Below are 13,105 nucleotides of genomic sequence, written 5' to 3' on the forward strand. Positions count from 1 at the left end.
AGGGGGCAGAGTAGATGACCCTTTGGTTCCCTTCCAGCTCTACAGTTCTGTGATTTTATTATACTTGTCAGAAACCACAAGGACGATCAAAATATCTGCCCTGTCCCTCTTCCAATGCCAATAAGGAAACACTGAGAGGCCTTATTTACAACTTTAGAAAACTTCAGCGAGATGGAAAGTCAAAGAACTGCGGGAGTTTTTTATTTCTTGAAAAAAGTTTTTAATAAGACAGCTTGTAAACAGGCTTGCCCAGAACAAGCTATGAGAATTAATATTTTTACATGCCTGTCGCTGTTTATAAAATAGAGTCAGCCAATTACATTGGTGCCAAGGGTGTGTGTGTTCTAGCGCATAATGAATCAGACCTTTAAAGACGTTACTCGCTGTGTACAGGTTAAATAGCCAAGAATCTAATTCATTTTGACAAACAGGGAGATGGCAGAATGTGGATGTGTTTAATTTGAACCTAATCAGGGTCGTTTTTCCCCCCTGCCTTTTCTTTTTCTCCTTTTGGTGTTGCTGTTAAGCTCACTTCCAAAGTGTGTCATAACCCATCTGCCCCAGGCATTCTTCACAGTGTAGCTTTCTTCTGACAGCTTCAGAAGAACTACATTAACTGCAGCACACATCATTATCATTTCTGCTGTAAAAGCATGAAAGAGTTTGAAAGCAAAATAAGAAGCTATTTGGTAAAGGAGCGGGAGGGGGAGAGAACACAAAATGCCTCAGATACCATCTTACACCCAAAGGTCTTTTATTTTGAACCGATTAAATTAAAAATCAAAAACTTAATAGTATGATCTTACTGAATGGTTTTTATCCCCCATCTTAGATCATAGACTTATTTCAAGACATTTTTGAATTTAACTTTTGAAATCTGAATCAGTACACAATCCAACATATTGCCGGGTACTTCTGAAATCAGCAGGACTTGACATGTGTTTAACTGGGCTCTGGATTGTACCCAGTATTCTCACACACTGCCCTTTCTTGCAGTGCTATACTGAGTCACTGGAATCCCTGGCTATCATTCGGAACATTGCAGGAAACAGTTGCTCAGTTTTGTTTTTGATCATTTAGGTACCCAATGTAAACCTTATGCTATGACTCTTTCCCATTTTCTCTTCTTTTCTGCCTGTTTACCTCTTTAGTTTCCTCCTGTCTCTCATATCTGTCTTCCCCCACACACTCCTCCATTATTTCTTCATTTTGCTTTCTCCCTTCTTTTTGTCTCCTTCTTGTCTCTTCCCACTCACCCAAAAGCTTCTGGTATTCCTCCACTTTTGCTTACATTTTTCTTTGTGATCACAATTCATAGGAGGTTCTTCCCTCCCCAAGCAGGTAGAGCTGTGTGTGAGTGAGTGAGTGAGTGAGTGAGTGAGTGAGTGAGTGGCAGAGAGAGAGAGAAGAAGAAGAAGAGGAGTTTGGATTTGATATCCCGCCTTTCACTCCCCTTCAGGAGTCTCAAAGCGGCTCACAATCTCCTTTCCCTTCCTCCCCCACAACAAACACTCTGTGAGGTGAGTGGGGCTGAGAGACTTCAGAGAAGTGTGACTGGCCCAAGGTCACCCAGCAGCTGCATGTGGAGGAGCGGAGACGCGAACCCGGTTCCCCAGATTACAAGACTACCGCTCTTAACCACTACACCACATTGGCTCTCAGAGAGAACACAAGTGAAGGAGAAACTGTGCTAAGTGGAAGAAAGTGTTCAAGAGCGATTATTTCCATTTGCCAAGGCCATCTTTGCATTCTACACATCAACCAGATCTTTAATAGAAGAGCCAATCATATCTGCTGGAAACCAGCACAATGCAAATCCACCTGGAAGCCACCTAGATACTTTTAGCCTTCAGGAGTCGCCGTCTTAACAGGGGGCGGGGCTGTTAATCAAAAGCTCACCAGGTGGTGAATATGACAGAAGAAACAGTGAAACCCACCACCTTCAGATCACCTTCTCTCTGCCCAGCCACAAAAACCAAATCCAGCCCTGCTGCAGGTGTTCACGTGTTGGGCTGATAGCACATTGAAGCAGCCCCATGGTTGTCATGGTGGCCATGAAGTCCTGAGGCACCTTGTCTGCAGCAGTAGTCTGTGGGTCTTCAACACCACATCTGAGACCATCGCTGTCACCTCACATAGGGGGACTGCTGGACACTGGGACACCAACCACATTCCAGTCTGTCCCACTGGCACAATGCAAGATTAGCACTCAAATAAACAGGGAGCCTAGAGAAGGAGATGGACCTCAGCTACTGCTGAATGGAGTATGCAGGTGGACACATTCTTGCCTACTCAGTTCTTAGTTATACATGCCAAGTCATCCACCTCATTCTTGATTAAATTGTGGATGAGAAATTTTTATTAGAAGCCAACCAGGCATTCAAAAGCAGCATCTGGAAACCCAAGGGCTGACTGATAGGGCAACCACCATAAATACCCCAGGTGGGAAGAGATTCTGAACATGGCACAGATTTGGCTTATCCTATGCACCTCACTTGGCATACTCTGCGAAAATATGCACTTTGGCTCATGCTTAATGGGGGGACAGCATGCACAAATGGACAAGATGACTCAAATATAAAAGCAGAACTTTATCGGTAATGTTCAAATAGACATCAAAGTCTGTTTCATAAAGTCATTTTCATGAGTGTTTTTTATAGAAGGTTTTTACATTATGAGCAGTGATTCAGCTGCAGGATTCGTTTCTTGCTGTAGGTTCAATACTGGTGATATAAAACTACATTTTACTAAAGTCAAATTGCTATTACTGTTACTATCCTGAACCTATTTGCAAGGGAGTAAGCCCCACTGAAACCGGTGGGGCTTACCTCTGAGTAGATATGCATAGGATTGTGCTGCATATGACCATTCCCTCTGCACAGATCTAGGAAGGGATAAAAGTTCCTTTTTCACATTACCTCTGCAGATCTCCAACATTTCACAGGTGCTAACAAAGGCATGCTTATAACACCCCAATTCTCGTACCAAGGAGCACTGCTCAAGCTCTGCAAATCCCCAATTCACACTGTTGAAAGTCCACTCCACTTGCTCTTCTGCTGTAGTCAATTCCCTCTTTTACATTAGTTTTAAGATCACGAAGGCATTTGCTCTTTTGGTTAAAGATATTCCAGGACTGGGGTGGGGAAATTGTGAACTTCTAGAAGTTCTTGGACTCCAATCAGTCCCAGTCTGTGTGGTTAATGGTCAGGAATGGTAGGATTTGCACCATTGACATGGTGACCACCACCAGGTTCCTTCCCCCTGTGCTAGAAGAACAAAAATGGTCCTACCATCTGTTCTATCAACAAAATAAGCCTCATCAGACTATAGACTACTTGGTACCTTAGTGCCCATGGGTGGGTTTTTATATGCACTTGCATAAGTGTTGAAATGTATCAAGATCTCCAAGTCTTGAGATTTAACTTTTGTAGGCCTTGGGAAGGGGGCTGAGCCCTGAAGAACAACAACTCTAGCAGTTCACAGTTATAACATTTGATAGCAAAGCATCCTCAAAAGTTAATAAAAGTGGTTTATTAGGGGCAGGGAAGGGCCTTAGCTCAGTGGCAGCACACATGGTTTCATTGCAAAAGGTCCAAAGTTCAATCTGAGGCATTGAAGGGAAAGTGGTTTTCCCTTCTCAAGTGTCCATGGCTGGAAAGTCAGTCACCACAGAGAGAGAAGGACAAGTCAAGAAAGACTTTATTTTTGTGATCACAAAAGGTGGGAGCCCTGTTGTAAATAACACTACACCACACAGGAACTACCACAACTGAGACTGCAGTTATAGTTTTCTCAAAAGGAAAGAAGAATTCAAAAAAGCCAGCCGCAGCATTGCATAGCATAATAACATTTTATGGCAGATTACATACATTAGCCTCCTTTTGGACATATATATATTAGAACTGGCCAGTCTTCAGCATGCTGCCTGCATGATCAACGCATGGACAGTTTCCCATTTATCATACCTTACCTAGCATTCCTTTACTTAGGAAAGCATCTCCCAGCAATAACTCAATCCCACTTTGCTTATACTTTCCCTTGCAAAGCTAGACATTCTACACTGGTAGTTCATGCTGTAACAAAACCCATATTCTTTTCCCATCATTGCTTTATTTATTCCCAATTCAAGCAAAGAGGGTAGTTCTCAATAAAAAGGGTTTAATTGTGTTTCCTTAATTATTTTTACTTTATTAATGTGAATTTTCCCTTCAGCATCTCCAGGTAGGGTTGGTAAAGACTTCTCCCTGAAACCTTGGAGAGCTACTTACAGTTAGTGTAGGGTCACTAAGCTAGATGTATCAACTGGTATAAAGCAGATGTGGGAAACCTTTGGGCCTCCAGATGTTGCTCAGCTACAAGTCCCATCATCCCTGGCCACTGGCCATTCTTGCTGGAGCTGGTGTGGTTCAGCAACAGCTGGAGGGACACAGGTTCCCCACAACCTTGTGTAAGGCAACTTCCTATGTTCTGTAAATCGAAACTATTCCTGGTAAATAGGGAAACTTGGAAGATACACCTTTGCAGCCTGGGAACCACTGCAACATGGATCGTTCTCTTGCTGCTCAAGTAGTTTTGCAAGCTCTGGGTCTTGTGGGTAGAACCAACACTGGTCTGCATACTAGTTTCTGGGGAGAAATTGTGGGAATAAGGCGGTTGCACTCATGTCCAGCCTGTGGGTCACTGCCGGTTGGCCACTGTGAAAACAGGCTGCTGGACTAGATAGGACTTTGATCTGATCCACCAGGGCTCTTCTTCCATTCTGATAGCACTATGGTTCATTCTCATGCCAATATTGCCCCACTTTCTGGGAAAACATTGTAGTAGCAGCAGCATTACCCATTATCATCACCTTTCTATTATTTGTACTCTGCCCATCCGACTGGGTTGGCCCAGCCACTCTGGACAGCAGCCAACATACATAAAACATAATCAAACATTACACATTAAAAAGCTTCCCTTTACAGGGCTGCCTTCAGATGTCTTCTGAAGGTTATATAGATACTTATCTCCTTGGCATCTGATGGGAGAGCATGCCACAGGGTGGGTGCCACTACCAAGAAGGCTCTCTGCCTGGTTCCCTGTTGCTTCGAGGGAAACACCAGAAGGCCCTCGGAGCTGGATCTCAGTGTCCAGGCTGAATGATGGGGGTGGAGATGCTCCTTCAGGTATACTGGGCTGAGGCCATTTAGGGCTTTAAAGGTCAGCACCAACACTTTGAATTGTGCTCGGGAATGTACTGGGAAAAGTATCCCATGTCACAAAGTTAATGTGACCATCGATGAGAAGCCCTTCAAGAAGAAATGTCTTTTGAGTTTCATCCCATTCCTGTGAATGAGAAGTCTTTCCCTTTGGTTGTCGCATTGATGGTGGTAGCCAAGAGTGTTTTTCAACCATTTAGTTGCACCGTTTCCTGGGTGTAAACTACGGTACCTAATCATGGCCACTCATCCTTTAGTTGCATCCAGTCAAGATTGCTATAATACACTCTACATAAGACTTGTTCAAATCCAGTCATCTGATTACTGACCTGGCCAGGCTGAAGAAAAGTTCCCTGGTGGATCACATGTTGTCAGTCTTAAAATAACCTCACTGTGGCCTTCACTGGTCTTCAAGTCCAAATTAGGAATGGACAGATCCATACACTTTTGGCCTGTTTCAATTTCATATACAGTGGTACCTCGGGTTAAGAACTTAATTCGTTCTGGAGGTCCGTTCTTAACTTGAAACTGTTCTTAACCTGAGGTACCACTTTAGCTAATGGGGCTTCCCACTGCCACTGCACCGCTGCCGTGTGATTTCTGTTCTCATCCTAAAGAAAAGTTCTTAACCCAAGGTACTATTTCTGGGTTAGCAGAGTCTGTAACCTGAAGCGTCTGTAACCTGAAGCATCTGTAACCCGAGGTACCACTGTATATTGACTTATAAGTCCATTTGGTCCTTTTCTGTGCAAGGTAAAGCTTGGTAATTTTAACTTTCAAAAAATTTTATATTACATAAATAATTTTAAAACCTCAGGATAAATCCTTCTGGAACAGATGTTAGTCAGGGATCAAAGGTTGCTAATACAAGGTGGCATTTACTCCGGTCGTTGCATTCCTTCAGGTTGTGCAGGAAAAAGGCCAGGGAACAGCTAGTGGGATATCTGTGAAGGGAAAACAGAGCTCCTGTATTTGATCTCTGTTCTTTTTTGCATGCAACAGCTGGAGAGAAACAGGAGAGCTGGGTACAGAGGGAATAGAGATATCACAGCAGGAAAGAGAACAAAAGAGAGTCTGAGGGACAAATTATTATTAGAGAGCAACAGATGATGGTCTCAACATCAGACCTCTTCACAACAGAGTGGCAGCTTTACCACAATTAGCTATACCACTGAGTTTTAATCAATTGCTAGGCAAATAATTCTGTGGTACTGTACATAAATAGCAAATCCCTTAATAAAATAAAAAAATCTATTCTGCCGAGTCCTTGGATCTCCAATTTAAATGTGTTTGCATATTTTGTCGTCTGAAATACAGATACAGACTGTGTGGTTCAATATGGTGGTTGAATACCTGGATGTGCAACACATTCAGGTCATGATAGTTTTCAATATAATGTCTCTCTGGGTTCAATCATCATTTAACATTCAAACCTGCAAGCTAACAACCCTAGCGTCTTACAACCAATGGGCATTTTGCATATACATCCTAATGCAAATAGGATTTTTTCTTTTTATTTTGCAATATTACATTAATTTACATCTTTAATCATTCTTGTAATATATACTATACATATTTATCTAGATACATCTATCTATTTTCCATTTTTATACCATTGTGACTTCCTTCCACCCATGCTCAGTTTCCATTGATTTCCATTCCTTTTATATTGTGTTAAAGAATGTTGTTTACATATTCCCCATTAATCCCTTTTCATCTTTCCCTTTACTTTACAAACTTAAGTCAATGAATAGGATTTTACCTCACATTGTGGAGATAAACACAGGAGAAGTCTTCCCTAGTCCTTGTCAGATATGAGCAAGGCCTTAATCCACTATCTCTACCTTTCCAGCCCACAATCTTGATTTTGTCCACGCTCCTTTTTAGGGTCTTCCCCTCAGGAAAACCTCTGGGTGTGCAACAAAACAAATAAAACCCTGCAGGATCTTTACTTGTAATTAGGAAGGACCTGATGCATAGTTTGGTTTGAACCTGTTAAAATTCAGATTGGCAGATGACTGTTCCACAGAAGCCCACAATGCAAGTTCAAGACACAGAACTACAAAAAAAGTCAAAAATGAAGTTTTGAAAATGCCTATTTATATTGCCACTACTTTTTTAAAATTGGGGGCGGGGATAGAAAGGCATGTGAGACAGGAAAAAACAATGGTTTAAAAGTGGAGAGTGCTTAGAGATGTAAACTGTAAAAGTTTTGCACTTTCTTTGTGCAATAAATATAGCGGAAGGAACTAGTCATGTTTTTGGACATTGGCTTGGAATCATTTACATATAGAATGTTTATTACGGCACCCAAAAGGTAGAAGTAATACAATTGGGTTCTACCGCAAGGCTTCCTTCCTACCCCCCTGCTGGCTGCACATATTGCTGCAGCATACATCCAGATTAGCTTTATTGCCATTCCACTGCAGAACCTATGATTCACTGGAGCAAACTGTATTATCAGCCCTACCATGTGTGAGTTTATTATTTGAAGTTCTTTGTTGTCGTTGTTGCTACTCATTTAGTCGCTACAATTGCTGCTGTCTGAACCCTTTAGGTTGTAGTTTGAGAAATGTGTCGTGAAGAATTCAGAGCCTTCCTTCAGGCTGTGTATCTTCCAAAGATGGTATAACATAAATTAACTGTGTTTGTAGAAATTGAGATTTATTCCTGCTTTTATAACAGAATGGCTCCATCCAAATCCTAATTTACCGTGTGTTTTAGAGGAAGCACTTAATTACACACCAAGGAGGAAGAATGGAAAAAGAACAAAGAAAAACCCCAAACCCATGAAAGTGTTACAAAAGGAAAAGGAAAAGAATGCTCCAAAGACTGAAAACACGACAGCACAACAATTTGTAATTATATTGCTCACACTGGGGTTTTGTTTTTGTTTTTTACCCACCTAATGTGCAAACTTCCATTCAAGTACATTCATGTCTGGTCTAGCATATATCCCCTACATTGCATTTGCATTTCTAACGTGTTGTTTGTTGCCAGAACAAAAAGACAACAAAACAGGCAGGGGAGGGGTGTATATTGTTCAAGGATTCATTGGCAAGCTCTGACTTGCATTGATCTTGAATTCTGCATAGGGCTGGTCGTATGGGAATTGCAACAGATGTACTGCCACCTGGGCAGTGGAAAGAGTCCAGAAAACCCCAGGTATACAACCTACGGAGAAGTTCTGAACAAGCCAATCAAGGCAGGTCAATTAGGGTGAATGAGGCAGCTCCCCACCAACCTCAGCCTGCCCTCAACCAGACTGTACCCAGCAAGTGTCCCAGAAAAACCAGGACATCCTGTTTCCCCCCGCAAGAGCACAGCGGCCATTTTGCATGCTGTGAACTCGCATGATTTTGAGCACAATCTTGCTCCAGGGGGGGTGGAAAGGCACATTTTTTGGGTCACGGTGTCACACAACACCCCAAAACATGTCATTCTAGGCACCATGAGAGCATGCCCCCCCCCCAAAAGCACATCTTTTGGACTCTGTGATCTCATGCAGGTCCCTTTACCCAGAGGGTGCCACTGCCTGTTTGTTGGGGGGGCGGGGAATTAAACAAAAACTACTACAAGACAGTACAAATGAATCCTATCCCTTAACCTGGCACTGGGGAAAAAAAGTCAGGGCCATGTGGGCTTTGCTAGAGAGAAAGCCTACTTGAACTCAATAGGGCTCACTTCTGAATAGACATGTTCAGGATTGCACTGAGTACAGTGGATCTCTCCTGTTATAGCCGTGTTTTCAAAGCATATCTGAGGGTCTGGGGTTTCTTTTCTTATTTCCTACCACAGCCCTTCCCCTCAGATCAAGCCCTGGCTGCCAACCTATTATCTTCAGCAGATGGGTGGAAGGAAGAATTCTGCTTTTCCCCCTTCAAATGAAAGTCTAGAATAATCGTGGTCCAAAATGTCTCTGCTGAGATACAGTTCTTGCACAATTGTGACAGCTTTCTTTCTAAGCCCACGGGCAAAAAAAATAATGAATCACCCCATTGTGGACAGAGGCGTAGGAAGGTCAGGTGGTACCCGGTGTGGGAAATTCCTTGTCACCCCCCACCACATTGATTTTTTATTTTTTTATTTTTTATTTTTTGCCTGCAAAAATGGTTTTACCAAAACAAAAAACCACCACAGCAGTAAAATAAAAAAAAATTAACAATCCTACTTTAAAACATACAATAGCTAAAATATTAAGATTAAAATTACTTCAACTTCCTAAGAATCTAGGTATGCTTGCCTAAAGAAGAATGCTTTTAGCAGGTGCCCGAAAAATGTCTAGCAAAGACACATGCTTTGTTGAAATTTCATCCTTCACGACATAGGAAAATGGCCAAATAAACAACTATTTTTGTGGAGGAGGGTCAAGATATTAACTGATATGCATGAACTTTCATATTTAGCTATATAATCCCTGGTAAGATAAGTAAGATAAGACCTTTGGAGCAGGCATTTAAAAAAAAAAAGTTTTTAATGAACTGCCCTAGTGGGGCAGTAATTGTTCCTTGATAATTTGTCACACACACCCTCCATGATGGCACCTGGGACGCAACCTGAAAAAACGTATCATGAAGCAAACGTAACATGAGGTATGACTGTACAGTGCTACCTCGGGTTACATACACTTCAGGTTACATACACTTCAGGTTACATACGCTTCAGGTTACATACGCTTCAGGTTACAGATTCCGCTAATCCAGAAATAGTACCTCGGGATAAGAACTTTGCTTCAGGATGAGAACAGAAATTGTGCTCCGGTGGCGCAGCAGCAGCGGGAGGCCCCATTAGCTAAAGTGGTGCTTCAGGTTAAGAACAGTTTCAGGTTAAGAACGGACCTCCGGAACGAATTAAGTACTTAGCCCGTGGTACCACTGTATATGTAAAAAGAGTTATCTTCCCTCAACATAGAAAGCCTAGAGCTTAAAAGGGACATGGCAATACAATGGATGAGGTGGGGACCCTTTATTTAGAGATGACTGTGCACACGCGCTGGGTTCTGCCCAACTTTTGGGGGGCCAGCATGCGCATGTGACGTCATGTGGCAGAAGGGGGCAATGGAAACCCAGCTCATAGTTCCATTGACAACTGTAGTTCATGGTGCTGTGGCGCACAGAGCGACCTGAATGGATACACAAACAAAAGAAAATAGAAAACAAAATAGAACAAAGCAAAATAGCAACCAACCAATCAGGATACAATTGCAGATTAAGCATTTTGTGGGACTGCAAGTACACCAGGGCTTCATTTGCAAGAACCACTTTGAGACAGTTTTCTTTGGTAACAATTTGCTTAGTCACGGATTGGAGCCCAGTAATTCAATTAACTGGCTCAATACAAATAAACCAACTCTTGCCAGTTTATTTGTCTATTTGTGTATGACTGGCGTTTCAATGAGACACACCATTAAACAAAAGATTGCAACTAGCTAGCAGGTACACTGGGAAGGAGAGGAGGGCCAGGGCCAGGAGCTAGTTTTCATTCTCACAGAGGCTTGAGATCTTGAGATTTGGGGGGTGTGGGTTCCTATGGAGGGTGACGTGCCCAAGGGCCCTATAAATTGGGAGCTGACTCTGCTTATTTGCCTCTTCCCCAAAGTTTGGTGCTTCTTGATATGCCTCTGGTTTCATCTGTTCCCCACACCCATATTCAAGAGATGGAATTCAATTTCAAAGTGGAAACCTGCCTTTAGTCCATTAATAACATGGAATGAATTTGGCAGAGAAAGAACACATTGGCTACTGGTAGGAAAAACTGATGATGGGAATATGTGGCAGAGCAATATAGCTAAAGAGAAAGCAGGGAAGGGTGACATCAAAACAGAGACCAAAATTTAGCATCAGGACAGTAAACACTGGTGCTTTTGAAAACAAAACGGAATTCCTCCCCTCCCGCTCCCCGAAGCAAGCAGAGCTTTGCAAACTAACTTCAATATTCCATTTCAGATCTGATGAAGCCAAAGCCCAAAACAACTAATTCTCAATAAGGTCAGTGCTCAGAGAATTTGGCAAGCTCAGCAGGTTTCTCAGATATGCAATTTAAGATTCTCTTGTACAGCAGCGTCTGCATATTGGTTTCTTCCAGACTCACTTTATGCCACTTTCCAGTTTTAAGTTAGTCTGTCATACACGGCAGACTTGTGCCTACAGCATTAGGTGCATATATAAAAGGTAACGGTAAAGGACCTTGACAGTTAAGTCCAGTCGCAAACGACTCTGGGGTTGCGGCGCTCATTTCGCTTTACAGGCCGAGGGAGCCGGCATTTGTTCACAGACAGTTTTTCTGGGTCATGTGGCCAGCATGACTAAGCCGCTTCTGGTGAAACCAGAGCCGCGCACGGAAATGCTGTTTACCTTCCCACCGGAGCGGTACCTATTTATCTACTTGCATTTTGATGTACTTTCAAACTGCTAGGTTGGCTGGAGCAGGGACCGAGCAACGGAAGCTCACACCATCGCAGGGATTCGAACCACCAACCTTCCAATCGGCAAGCCCAAGGCTCAGTGGTTTAGACCACAGCACCACCCGCGTCAGGTGCATATATGTTGTTGTCGTTTAGTCATTTAATCATGTCCGACTCTTCGTGACCCAATGGACCAGAGCACGCCAGGCACTCCTGTCTCCCCATAGTTTGGTCAAACTCATGCTGGTAGCTTCGAGAACACTGTCCAACCATCTCGTCCTCTGTCGTCCCCTTCTCCTTGTGCCCTCCATCTTTCCCAACATCAGCATATTTTCCAGAGAGTCTTCTCTTCTCATGAGGTGGCCAGAGTATTGGAGTCTCAGCTTCAGGATCTGTCCTTCCCATGAGCATTCAGGGCTGATTTCCTTCAGAATGGATCGGTTTGATCTTCTTGCAGTCCATGGGACTGCAAGAGTCTCCTCCTCCTCAAGAGTCTCCTCCAGCACCATAATTCAAAAGCATCAATTCTTCGGCAATCAGCCTTCTTTATGGTCCAGCTCTCACTTCCATACATCACTACTGGAGTACTCCCCTATTACCAGCCAATCCATTCCTTTAAGATCTGCAACCCTGCTCATAGTTCCATTGACAACTGTAGTTCATAGTGTGGTGGCACACCACCATGGCACCCTGGATATGAAACTAGATATAAGATTTGGTTCTCCACCGTTCTATCTGCTTTTAGGCATCAGATTAAGATACATTTATTTTTTTTCTTGGGTATATGGAATTGACTAAGGTAAGACCTAAGGGCATGTTTTGGAGGAGGGGGTGAAAGTCCTCTTCAACAGCCGCATTCAACAGTTTGATCTGATGGTAGACTTTGCTATGAATGGAGGCAATACATTGTGCTATCAGGTGGGAAATAGCAGGCAATGATAGGTGTCTTTTGTGATTCCAATTTGCTTCTTGTAAATTTTTGGCCCTAGACAGCATTCATGAAGTAGGTGGATGATGTGCAAACCCAAGCACAAGAGTACTTCCTCTCCCTTGCCTCCCCACCCTGTCATTTCTGTGCCTCTTCATTTAATTACCCAATTTGTGTTTTTGTCAAGAGCATTTTACTCTTCGTGAATATTAACAGAAGCGGAAAGGTTCCCATGCAGCCACTTGCTTTAATTCCTCCATACTTGTTTCTCTTGCCTTGTCTTAATAGGTATCAATCTTTAACAGGGCACTGAGCAGGGCGCAATTGACTGTGGACTCCTATTGTTTTGATGTGGTCCTAAAGCCAAGGTTAGGATCTGGGGATTACCCACAACCCTATGAATCCTTTCCCTGATGCTGTTTACTCTTGCCATGGGTCTCTCGTGTATTCCAGAGCTTTGAGAGCCAATGAAAGTTCTGTGGGTAAGTTGCTCACATTTCCTTTGGGTGGGGGGTAGGAATGGCAAAATCTGGAGCCAGCACTAACTTTGCTTGTGCATATATCAGCTGATCTAAC

Source organism: Podarcis muralis, chromosome 6 (genome assembly GCF_964188315.1).
Source record: "Podarcis muralis chromosome 6, rPodMur119.hap1.1, whole genome shotgun sequence".
Taxonomy (NCBI): domain Eukaryota; kingdom Metazoa; phylum Chordata; class Lepidosauria; order Squamata; family Lacertidae; genus Podarcis; species Podarcis muralis.